General features: G+C 38.3%; 1 long non-coding RNA gene across 1 annotated transcript in view; it reads left to right on the top strand.

Moving 5' to 3' along the window:
* The window catches only part of LOC126983367 (uncharacterized), an 85849-nt gene extending 73192 nt beyond the window's left edge, over nt 1-12657 (top strand). The window contains exon 4 of the long non-coding RNA XR_007735820.1: nt 12568-12657. This is a non-coding gene — a long non-coding RNA (uncharacterized LOC126983367). The remainder of the gene's footprint in view (nt 1-12567) is intronic.
* Nucleotides 12658-13413: the final 756 nt, after the last annotated feature.

The raw sequence follows: 13413 nt of genomic DNA, 5'->3' as shown, positions 1-13413 counted from the left end.
GTCTAAGCTATTTGTCTGTGTGTTCGACTACCATAATTCTCTCTCTCTCTCTCTCTCTCTCTCTCTCTCTCTCTCTCTCTCTCTCTCTCTCTCTCTCTCTCTCTCTCTCTCTCTCTCTCTCTCTCTCTCTCTCTCTCTCTCTCTCTCTCTCTCTCTCTCTCTCTCTCTCTCTCTCTCTCTCTCTCTCTCTCTCTCTCTCTCTCTCTCGTTTATCTCAATAACAATTTTTACCTTTCTGTTAGACCGCAATCATTTTTTATCAATTTTTCTCTGTTCCTTTCTTTCTCTCCCTCTCCCCTCCCACACTCTCTCTCTCTATCTATCTATCTCTATCTCTATCTATCTACCTACTTCCCTACCTACGTAACTACACATCTATCAATCCAAATAACTAATCTTTTTTTTCCTTTCCATTCGTGTGTATATATTTCCACTAAACATAAGCAACTTGACTCTTCCTCCCTTCCTCTCTTTTCCCCTCTCTCTCTCTCTCTCCCCCTCCCTCTCCCTCTCCCTCTCTCCCTCGCCCTCGCCTCGTGCCCTACCATAACGATGCTGTTTTTAGCCTCGACGGATGAACAAGACAGTGCAGTTTTAGCGGAGTCGCATTGCAGCTCTCCTCCTCCTCCTCCTCCTCCTCCTCCTCTTCTTCCTGATCCTTTGACTTAGAGTTCTCCTTTTCCTCCTCCTCCTCATCCTTTACCGTCTCCGATTCTTCCTCCTTTTAATTCTATGTTACCCTCTATGTCTTTTTTAGTTAAATTTTTCGATTCCTTTTCCTCTTTCTCTTCTTCTTCTTCTTCTTCTTCTTCTTCTTCTTCTTCTTCTTCTTCTTCTCCTCTTTCTTCTTCTATTGCCCTTTCTCCCCATTATCTTCTCACTGGTATCTTCTTTTCCTCTTCTTTCCTTCTCCTCCTTTTCTTCTTCCTTCTTTTTCTCCTTCGTGTCCTCCTCCTCCTCCTCCTCTTATTTGTCCTTCTCCTTCTACTAGTCTCCCTATCTTTTACTCCTCTTCTTCCTTCCTCTCTTCCTCTTCCTCCTACCATCCTCTTCCTCTTCCTTCATCGTCTATTCTTTTTCCCTCTTTATCCCGCTATTTTCCTTCTTTTCCTCTTTCTCATCTCTTAATCTCCTCTTCCATCTCATTGCCCTCACCACTTTGGGTCAGATTAGAACTCTCTCTCTCTCTCTCTCTCTCTCTCTCTCTCTCTCTCTCTCTCTCTCTCTCTCTCTCTCTCTCTCTCTCTCTCTCTCTCTCTCTCCTTACCTGCGTTTGCTCACCTTGTCGCCTTAATTATATTCTCATGCCTCACCTGTTTGCGTTAATTCCTCATCAATTATGTTTTTCTTCCTCTGTTTCCTCCTCCTCCTCCTCCTCCTCCTCCATGATCCTCCTCTTTTTTTCTCTCCTCCTTTGTCATACTTTATTTTCCTCCTCTTCCTCCTCCTTGTCTTCTACGATTTATGTGTTTCCTCAATTTCCTTCCTCCTCCTCCTCCTCCTCTTCTTCCTCTTCTTCCTCTTATTCTTCTACTTCCTCCTCTTGTTTCTTCTCCTGTTACTCTTTTCCTCTTTTTTTCTGTTTAATGTTATTTTTCGTTTATTTTTTGTAGTCTTTTTTTGTTGTATATATTCTCGTTTATTTTTTTCTTTTCCTTTTCTTCATCTCCTCCACTCATCTTAGTATCCTTTTCCTCCTCCTCCTCCTCCTCCTCCTCCTCTTCTTCTCGTCTTCGTTAACATCTTTCTCTTTCACTCTCTTTATTGTAATTCTCTTTCGTATAACATAATTTTCTTGCAGCCTTTCCTTCTCATTTTACCCCTCCTCCTCCTCCTCCTCCTCTACCTGCCTCTCATACCTCCACTACGATTTCACCAGCTCCTCTTCCACCCCTCCTCCTCCTCCCCCTCTACTCCTCCTCCTCCTCCTCTTTCTTTTGTAAGTTTTTAAGAGAGTATTTTAAAACAAGTAATGTAGTACTCTCGTATTGCTTTTAACTCTCTCTCTCTCTCTCTCTCTCTCTCTCTCTCTCTCTCTCTCTCTCTCTCTCTCTCTCTCTCTCTCTCTCTCTCTCTCTCTCTCTCTCTCTCTCTCTCTCTCTCTCTCTCTCTCTCTCTCTCTCTTCGTAATAGCTAATACCTCTTTCCTTTGTCGCTACAGATGTTAATGGCTCTTTAAAAACAACGCAGATTTTGTTTTCGTAATACAAGAGCATTTACTAAGTTTCCTATTCGCTATATTACAGTTCCTCTCTTTTATAAATATGTCACGGACTTTTCATATATTTACTTTCTACTTTCATTTATTTATTACAGAGTTTGTGTGTTGAGTATATATATTAGTTTGAGGTTGGGAAAGGAAGCAAAGATTATACGAGAGAAAAATGTAGGTAATATATTTTTCACAGATGCTTCTACTTAATAATTATAAGCTAGATTGCAGCAGAAAATAAGAGGAAAAAAATATTAGTTTCAGTTCGGAAAAGCAGGGGAAGATTATACTTGAGAAAAAAATTATGTATATTTTTCTTAGGGATTATTGTATGTTGTATGTGAATTGATATTAATGAAGGGTATGTTTGCCTAACCTTAAATATACTGAATGCTGATATTTAGTTCTTTGTTACTAGATTGCATAGGAAAATTGAGTAAAATGAAATAAGTAAAGAGAGGGAGAAGGAAAGGTTGTGTGTGTGTGTGTGTGTGTGTGTGTGTGTGTGTGCGTTGAGTATATTTTATTTTGAGTTTGTGCAAGGTAGAAATTTTTATACCAGATAAATATGTATTTGTGTGTGTGTGTGTGTGTGTGTGTGTGTGTGTGTGTGTGTGTGTGTGTTGAGTATATATTAGTTTGAGGTTGGGAAAGGAAGCAAAGATTATACCAGAGAAAAATGTAGATGTGTGTGTGTGTGTGTGTGTGTGTGTGTGTGAGCGCTGCGGACTTTCAATAGTGTTTCGATAATGGCGTTTACCTGTTACCTGTGTTTACCTGTGTTGCATCATTAGACTCACCGGCCCTCCCATCACCTGCATAATGGCGCGCACACACACACACACACACACACACACACACACACACACACACACACACACACACACAGAAATATAAAGACAAAGAAAGATATGAAGAAAGAGAAAGAGAGAGAGAGAAGAGAGAGAGAGAGAGAGAGAGAAGAGAGAGAGAGAGAGAGAGAGAGAGAATGGGGGGGGGGGGGGCTGTTTAATTATGTTTCCCTGCCTAAAGCCCCGCAAAGGAAGCTCAAATAGGGAATCTGTGTTTTAATTTGGTCATGTTTGGTGTTTTTCTTCTCCTTCCTTTCAGCATTTAATTTTTCTTTATTTTCTTTTTCTTTTCCCCTCACCTCAATATCCTCCTCCTCCTTCTTCTCCTTCTCCTCCTCCTCCTCCTCTTCCTCCTCCTCCTCCTCTCTGTTGAATGATGTTTTTGTTTTTGTTTTCCGTTTCCTTTGTTGTTTTTTCATATGCCAATTCGCACGCACTCTCCTCTAATTAGTACTCGCTTTAGACAATATATATATAATGATAAATTTGTTTGTTTTTTGTTTTCTTCTGGGTTAAATTTCATTGTTTGTGTGTTTTCCTCGGCTAATTGTCCTGTTTTTCTCGTTTCTTTTGTCTTTGTTTATTTCTTTGTTGATTTGTTTACCTTCCTTGTTTACTTTATTCAGGTTTTCTCTCCTTGTTCATTTGTTTATCTCGTCTTGGTTGTTTACTTCTCTTGTTTGCTTATTTTCATTTGTTTTTCTTCCTTTTTTTTCTATTTGTTTACTTTTCTGTTTGCTCCTTTTTTATTTTCCTTTTTCATTTAATTGCTTTTCTTGTTTGATTTCCTTTTTATACTTTTCTTCCTCCCTTGTTTTTTCCTTGTTTACTTGTTTACTTTTCTGTTTGCTTGTTTATTTTTTGCTTTCCTCTCATTTAATTGCTTTTCTTGTTTACTTCCTTTTTATACTTTCATTCCTCATTTGTTTTTTTGCTTTCTTACCCACCTGTTTACTTTCCTTGTATATTTGTTTACTTTCTCTGTTTGCTTTTCTTTTCTTTTTTTACTTTCCTCTTTCATTTAATTGCTTCTCTTGTTTACTTTCCTTTTTATACTTTTCTTCCTCACTTGTTTTGTCCTTCGTCTAAATTTACCTCCTTATCCATCTGTTTACTTTCCTTGTTCATTTATACCTTGTTTGCTTTTCTTGTTAATTTGTTTACTCTCCTTTTTCTGTACCTATTTCTCTTGTTTACTTCCCTTGTGTAATTCCTTCCTCACTTGTTTTCTGCTTCATCTAAATTTCCTCTCCTCGTTCACTTGGATTTCATGGAGGGCGAACGTTCATTTATACTTTCTTTGCTTTTCTTGTTCATTTGTTTACTCTCGTTTTTTCTTTACTTGTTTCTCTTATTTACTTCCCTTGTGCAATTCCTTCCTCACTTGTTTTCTGCTTCATCTAAATTTCCTCTCCTCGTTCACTTGGATTTCATGGAGGGCGAACGGACGGTCAAAACTTGCTTAAAGCTTTTTCAACCTCAATTTTTTTCTTCACTTCCGCTACACTATTTGTTTCTTCGTTTTAGTGTATTTTTTTAGCATTGTCCAAGAAGTACTTTTCTGTTGGTTTTTTCCAATTTGCCAAAAGAACTTCGATTCATTTTTTTAGTGTTTTAAAGAAGAAATTTGGTTCGTTCGTATTTTCCATTAGTGTTTTATAGGAAATACTTCAGGTTATTTTCTTAGTATTTTCCAAAAAGTCCGACAGTTTAGTTTTTATAATTTTCCAAGAAGTACTTAAGTTATTTTTTTGTGTGTGTTTTCCAAGAATTACTTCATTTTGTTTTTAGCATTTTCCAAGAAGCAGTTCATTCATTTTTTTCTATTTTCCAAGAAGCCGTTCATTATTTTTTTTTCTATTTTCCAAGAAGCCGTTCATTATTTTCTTTTCTATTTTCCAAGAAGTAGGTATTATTTTTTTAGTATCAATTCACTTTTTTTTACTATTTTCCAACAAGTACTTCATTCTCTTTCTCTTTCGTATCCTCCAAATAGCACTTCAGTTAAATTTTTTGTATCTTCCGGGAACTCCTTCACCTCATTTTCATGTATTTTTCGTTAAGTGCTCGACCTAAGCTTTATACTTTCACTGAGGCGGGAAGGGGTTAAGGGACTGAAGAGATAGGAGGCGGGGGGGAGATTAGAAACTGGGGGTAAGGGTGGGGAGACTAAGGGGGTGGAAGGGAGAGGGAGAATGGGGAGCGGAGGGAGTATAAGAAGATGGAAGGGATGAGGAAGGGGTGGATGGGATGGGGAACAGGAGGGAGGATCAGGGGATGGATCTGAGGGGGTGCAGGTATAAGGGGAGGTGAGGGATGGGAAACAGGGGGAGAGGCAAGAGAGGGGGATGGTTAGGGGCGGGAAGGATGGGCGGCAGGTGCGAAGACCCACTCAGGGAAGGTGTTTAGACAGGTAAGGTGCTCCCCTTCACGCCGAGCTCTTGTCAATCTTCCCCGTTTTGAGATTTTATTTTCTTATAATTTTTGACGTTTTGTGTTGCGCGCCAATCCACTTCCTGTTAATGGATGAAGGAGGAGGAGGATTTTTTTGTCTTCTTTTCTTCCTATTCTTCCAAAAGTCTTTTCTTTATATATCTTTTATTCTCCAATTCTTTTTATCAGTCTCTAGTTTTTATCTCTGTTCTCTCATTCTTCCATCAATATCTTATACTTAATCTCTTTTATTCTCTTTTCCTCTTTTTCTTCTATCAATTTCTTATTCGTTCTCTCTCGTCTTGTTCTCATATTCCCTTATCTACCAATCTCTTATACCTTATCTCCTTTCCCCTCTCATCCTCTCATTCTTCTATCAATCTCTTATACCTTATCTCCTTTCCCCTTTCATCCTCTCATTCTTCTATCAATCTCCTTTATTCGCATAGTAACGACACACATTTGCCCCTTCTAATATGTCTTCCTCTCTCCGTATGCTTGGCACTCTGGACACCAATTTATACGTAGTGGCTCACTGTGTATATTTCCATGGTGTGTGTGTGTGTTTGGACAGTGGCGTGTGTGTGTTTACAGTGGTGCGTATGTGCGTATTTTTACAGTCGTGTGTGTATTTTTACGGCAGGGCTTCCAACTGAGGGGATCTCTTACATACTTGCACACCTACCCACACACACACACACACACACACACACACACACACCTAGTACTAACAAAAGGAATATACATCAAGGATGAACTAAGGTATGGATGTCCACTGGGCAAGAGTGATCATGTAACCATAGAGATTGATACAGAAGTGGAGGTTACTAAAGAGGATGAATCCTACAAATCAAACAGGCTAAACTATATTAAGACAGACATGGAAAACCTTCGGAAGTTTTACAAGAAAGTGGAATGGGATGAGTTACTGAGAAAAAATAAAGTACAAGAAAAGTATGATATCTTTATGGAAGCCTATAACACTGGTGTCAAAAAATATGTACCCGTATATAGACCCAAAGTTAAGGGTAGGAAGGACTGGTTTAATGCCAAATGTGCAAACGCAAAAGAAAAAAGGGACAAAGCATGGAAAAGACTAAAAAGAAGGAAGAATCAAAGAAACAAAGAAGACTTCAGAATGGCGAGAAATGAATATGTGAAAATAAGGAAAGAAGAAAAGGGATATGAGAAGGATATTGTGGAAAAATGCAAAGAACAGCCCAAGTTGTTTTACAGATTTATAAATGGGAAGACTAAACCGAAAGAAACAATAGAAAGACTGAGAGACGGAATGGAGGTCAATGACCCTAAAGGTATGGCAGAGTTATTAAATAGAAAATTCCAGCAAGTCTTTACCAAAGAAACAATCTTTATTGCGCCACAAGAGAATAAAATAGAAGTTCATATGGAAGAGATTATGGTAAACAAAGAAGAGATCCATAAATTACTGGGAGAACTAGAAGAGGGAAAAGCAGTAGGACCGGATGGAGTTTCTGGGTATATTTTAAAAAAATGTAGAGATGAATTAATTGTTCCAATATACGACATCATTAGATGTTCAGTAGCAACAGGTACGGTGCCCAATGAGTGGAGAAGGGCTGAAGTGGTCCCCATATATAAAAGTGGAAGGAAAGATGAACCTTCAAACTACAGACCCATATCCCTGACAAGTGTTTTGTGCAAAATATGTGAGAAAATAATAAAGAAGCAGTGGACTAAATTTCTAGAAGAGCATAAGTTAATTACCAGCAAACAATATGGATTTCAAAAGGGCCGATCATGTGTTACAAACTTACTCAGTTTTTACTCAAGAGTGATAGACAGAACTCAGGAAAGGGATGGATGGGTTGATTGTATTTATCTAGATTTGAAAAAGGCCTTTGACAAAGTTCCACACAAGACTATTATGGAAACTGGAAAATAAAGGAGGATTGAAAGGAAATATGAAAAAATGGATGGCAAGCTACCTAATGGGAAGGAGATGAGAACTGTGGTCAAGGACATAAAATCAGAATGGAGAAATGTAGAAAGCGGAGTACCACAGGGTTCAGTATTAGCACCGATAATCTTCCTGGTATATGTAAATGACATGGCTGAAGGAGTTAATAGCTACATAAACCTGTTTGCTGATGACGCTAAATTACAAAAACATATAAGAAACAAAGAAGATTGTGAAATATTGCAAGAAGACCTATACAAAATTTGGAAATGGAGTATGGATTGGGAGATGGAATTTAATGTGAAAAATGTCATGTTATGGAAATGGGTAAAAGTGAAACAAGACCAATCTGGATATACAAAATGGGAAATGGTGAAACATTAAAAAGTGCAAGAGAGAGACCTGGGAGTAGTGATGAGGGATGATAATCAACCAGAGAGTCATATAAATCGGATCTTTAGAGACACATATAACTTGGTGAGAAATATTGGAGTAGCATTTAGCTACATGGACAAGGACATGATGAGAAGGCTAATCACTACCATGATTAGACCAAAATTAGAATATGCAGAGGTAGTGTGGTCCCCCCATAAGAAGAAGCATATAAAGAAACTAGAAAGAATACAGAGGATGGCATCAAAAATTGTCCCAGAGTTGGAGGATTAATACGAGGAAAGATTAAAGGAAATGAACTTAACAACACTGGAACAAAGAAGAGAAAGGGGAGACCTAATCCAAATTTATAAATTATTAAACAAAATAGATGAAGTAGATAATGAAGAACTGCTACTAACAGAAGGAAACATAAGCAGAAATACAAGAGGACACAGTAAAAAATTGAGAAAGGGGAGATGCTTGAGAGACACTAAGAAGTATAGCTTCCCGCAAAGAAATGTAGAGGTTTGGAACAGTCTGAGCGAGGATACAGTATCAGCGAGGAGTGTGCAAAGCTTTAAAGATAAGTTGGATAAATGCAGACACGGAGACGTGACCACACGAGCATAATGCCCAGGCCCTGTAAAACTACAACTAGGTAAATACAACTAGGTAAATACACGAGACATTAATGACCTAAATGTTCTTGAATTGGAAGATAAATATACCAGTGACCTGAATGTAAGCAATTTTTACACACAGTTTAAACCCATTAATTCACCAAGATCTGAATACGTTCGTCTCAGTGATAATTCTTTACTTATCAACAATGTACTTACTCTCCTAACTCTGAATATATAGTCAATTCCCACTAACTTCCAACCATTTGTAGACACTGTCCTATGTAATATAAACTCTTTGTTAACAATGTCTGCAAATTTTTTGAGGAAAAGATGTATGTGGTTGGGATTTTTAATGATCTGTCCAAAGCATTTGATTCACTTAGCCGTAGTGTTTTGTTAGAGAAATTGAAACTTGTTGGGATAAGACGTGTTCCGCTACACCTTCAGAGATATCTTTGTAATAGATCACAAACTGTATTCTGCAACAACACTTATTCATGATTTAATTTTACATCGAGAGTTGTACCATGGGGATCAGTTCTACGACCAATTCTTTTCCTTATTTACATTAATGATATTATAAATGCTTGTGCTAAATTTCATTATATAAAATACACACATGATACTAGTCTCATATTAGCTGACAAAGATATTAATTCCCTACATTCAAGCGCTATAACGGAACTGAATCTAGTCCATCAGTGGATAAAATCTAATAAATTAAAACTCAACGTCTCTGAATCTACTTGTATGCTTTTTCAGAACAGATCAATACAGAACCTACTACCTCCATTGCAGTTAGAAGGCGAAACATTAAGTATGGTCACCCACACAAAATTCCTTGGGATACGAATAGACGAAAACTTAAATTGTGAGCTACATATAAATGAGGTGTGCACTAAACTCTCAACGGTGTGTGGAATGATGTACAAGATTCGGTATAATCTCACTCCAGAAGCTCTGATCAGTATTTATCATACATTATGCTGCCCTCACCTAACATACTGTGTACCCATCAGCACATGGCCGGCACTCTTAAACAAGGTTGCCGTATCTCAGAAAAAAAATTCTCAGGTGTATTTTTTTCTTAAGTTGGTTTGATTCTGTGTCCGATATTTTTTCCTTAATAGAGATTTTGAAATTTGATAAGTACATGAATACTTCTAATTATTACTGATATATAAAATGTTTTCAAATTTTTCAGATATTAAATATTTAAATTTGTTGATAATTTACACCAGACTGGAAGCAATGACGTAAATCTGATTTGTCCACAGTTTAGAACATCTTTATATAAAAACATCATACCATGCACTGGCCCTAAACTCTTTAACAGCTTTTTTTTTTTTTTTTTTTTTTTACAGCAAAGGAGACAGCTCAAGGGCACAAAAAAGTAAACATTAATAAAAAAAAAAAAGCCCGCTACTCGCTGCTCCTAAAAAGAATCCAAAGAGCTTGCCACTAAACATAATCTATTTAAATCAACTTCCCTTTTTTCAATGTACATTACTCCAACAAATAGCAGGGAGGTATTAAATTACTTAATAACCTTAAAATCAAATGCACCAGGCTATGATGAAATTTCACCAAAAATACTGAAACGTTCATGTGATGCATTGGCCACCCCGCTAACTTACATCATTAATCCTTCACTAAAACATGTTATATTTCCAGAACATTTGAAGAAGGCTAAAGTTATTCCCATCTTTAAATCGGGTAATAGAGGTGACATCAGCGACGACAGGCCAATTTCAATTTACGTACCTGCTTTCAGCAAAATATATGAAAAAAATCATTGCTTTCCGCGTATTTAGCTATCTTGAAATCTCCCTCCGTCCCACTCTCACTCACTCCCTCCCTCCTTCACACACACACACACACACACACACATACTATAATTACCCTCCACCTGTCAGCTATTAATTCACCTTCCCACGCCCTCGCCACACCGACCTTGCCACCCTATCAGTATCCACCCACGCAGACCTTTTGAGGGACTCGATACTCTAAAAGGATGATCTAGTACTCTAAGAAGCGATTTGATACTGTTAAGGGGGATTTGGTATACGGAAAACCTACGTAACCTCATTCAGTCTTCCGAGGGTGACGTGATATTTTATAAGGAGGATTAAGTACCAAAAGAAGGCGATTGGGTTCCGTAATGAGAGGCGTTTGGTATATATGAATAGATTAATAAAAGTAATCTGAGAAACTTGATAATATTAAAACCTTTCCAGTTATTTTCCTATAAAAATCACATTCATTTGTATTCATCAGATCATCAGTTTTCAAGTAGGTGAAGCATCATGAACGAAATAATCAGAAAAAAATTGATATTTACTTATTTATCCCATATTGAGGCCAAAATATTAAAACTTTTCCAGTAATTTTCCTTCATAAATCCCAGTAACTTGAATTCATTGGATCTTCGTCTGCTCGTAATTTCGCGTTGACGAGGCGTAATGAATGAAATAACCTGAAAAACCTTGCCATTTATCTATTTCCCACAATAATGAGCCCTAGAATATGAACACCTTTCCAGTTATTTTCCTTCATAAATCCTAGTAATTTGAACTCATTGGATCTTCGTCTGCTCGGAATTTCACGTTGACGAGGCGTAATGAATGAAATAATCTGGAAAAACTTGCTATTTATCTATTTCCCACAATAATGAGCCCTAGAATATCAACACCTTTCCAGTTATTTTCCTTCATAAATCCCAGTAATTTGAACTCATTGGATCTTCGTCTGCTCGGAATTTCGCGTTGACGAGGCGTAATGAATGAAATAATCTGGAAAAACTTGCTATTTATCTATTTCCCACAATAATGAGCCCCAGAATATCAACACCTTTCCAGTTATTTTCCTTCATAAATCCCAGTAATTTGAATTCATTGGATCTTCGTCTGCTCGGAATTTCGCGTTGACGAGGCGTAATGAACGAAATAACCTGAAAAAACTTGCCATTTATCTATTTCCCACAATAATGAGCCCCAGAATTTCAACACCTTTCCGGTTATTTTCCTTCATAATCATTGTCATTTGTATTCAGCGGATCTTCGTCTATTTTCCCGCTAACGAGGCAGAAGCAACACACTTTCCCTCCACTTCCTGATCCGCCTAACGAGTGACGACTCTTATTATGCGGTCCGCCTCACCTGTCTCTTACCTGGGCGTTAATGAGTGTCACCTGGCCCTCGCGTGACACCTGATCTACACACCTATGTCTCTCGCGCCTCTCACACATACGATTCACCTCACGCTACGTCTTGCTTGCTTAATGACCTCACCTGCCTCATTATAACACCTGGACATAACTTATAACTTTCTTACTAAATAATTAATCAACTAACTAACTAACTGACTGACTGACTGACTGACTGAGTGATTGACTGACTGACTGACTGATTGACTTACTGACTGACTGACTGACTGACTGACTAGCTAACTACTCAGTACCAACTCTCTCGCAACTTCCCTGTACAAAACTAATATGTGAAATTAGTTTATTTGGTGTAATTTCCTAATGTGTGTTATTACTTAAGGTGAAAATATTGAAAGTAAAAAAATATTAAATCTAGTGAGAAAAATAAGCGTATATGAAAATGATAAAATGCATCACGTGAAAGTTACAATAATTTTAGTCAAGTTAAACTATTTAGTGTAGATTCTTAATGTGGGATTTGACATTTAAAGTTGAAAAATTTATTGTTACTATTTTGAACCCCAGGATATCAAAATCTTTCCAATCATTTTCCTTCATAAATCCCAGTAATTTGTATTCATCGGATCTTCGTCTACTTGTAATTTCGCGTTGACGAGGCGTAATGAAGGAAATAATCTGCAAAAAAACAAAGAGACAAATTAAGCAACAAAAATATATGTGAAGATGATAACATATATAACTAAGCTGCAATTCCTGGTAAGTCAATGTAGAAATGTCAGTCTGGGAAAATTCAATGTTGGCGCATCAAGACTCCTTCCACACAAGACTGACCTCTCTTTTAGCGACTCTAAGATCTGTTTTATAGGGGCAGTGATTAGCGAGTCTTTTTCTTAATATCGTTCTTTGTTTACCCTTTGAGTTGCTTCCTTTACTTTAAAAAAATTACTAAGGTGTTTCATTTTTTTCAGACCAAGAGAAGACCACTCTCAAGGGCGGCCTCACCTCACGCCGCAGCCTTCCCCAAGCACCAGGTAAGTCCGTCAGTTAATACGCGCTTTCCATCCTCCATTCCTACGCACTCTTCCATCCTCCATCCCTACGCACGCTTCCATCCTCCATCCCTACTCACTCTTCCATCCTCCATCCCTACGCACTCTTCCATCCTCCATCCCTACGCACTCTTCCATCCTCCATCCCTACGCACGCTTCCATCCTCCATCCCTACGCACTCTTCCATCCTCCATCCCTACGCACGCTTCCATCCTCCATCCCTACGCACCCTTCCATCCTCCATCCCTACGCACGCTTCCATCCTCCATCCCTACGCACTCTTCCATCCTCCATCCCTACGCACTCTTCCATCCTCCATCCCTACTCAATCTTCCATCCTCCATCCCTACTCAATCTTCCATCCTCCATCCCTACTCACTCTTCCATCCTCCATCCCTACTCACTCTTCCATCCTCCATCCCTACTCACTCTTCCATCCTCCATCCCTACGCACGCTTCCATCCTCCATCCCTACGCACGCTTCCATCCTCCATCCCTACGCACGCTTCCATCCTCCATCCCTACTCAATCTTCCATCCTCCATCCCAGGCAACTGTGTATCACGTACCATTGTTTACCAAAAGCACTCCATACCATTCCAATTTCCCCCATAGCTTTTCCTTTTGGCCCACAATAGCACCAATGGCTTAGCTTACCGTGGCGTTATCCTTTACTAAGCATCATTTTATACCGCCCTTATTTAATCCGTGAATAATAATAATGATGTGTATACTCAAGGCTACCCTACTGGCTTTGAACTTCCC

Source organism: Eriocheir sinensis, chromosome 53 (assembly GCF_024679095.1).
Source record: "Eriocheir sinensis breed Jianghai 21 chromosome 53, ASM2467909v1, whole genome shotgun sequence".
Taxonomy (NCBI): domain Eukaryota; kingdom Metazoa; phylum Arthropoda; class Malacostraca; order Decapoda; family Varunidae; genus Eriocheir; species Eriocheir sinensis.
Note: the sequence above shows the minus strand (reverse complement) of the source record. Positions and strands in the feature narration are given on the sequence as shown.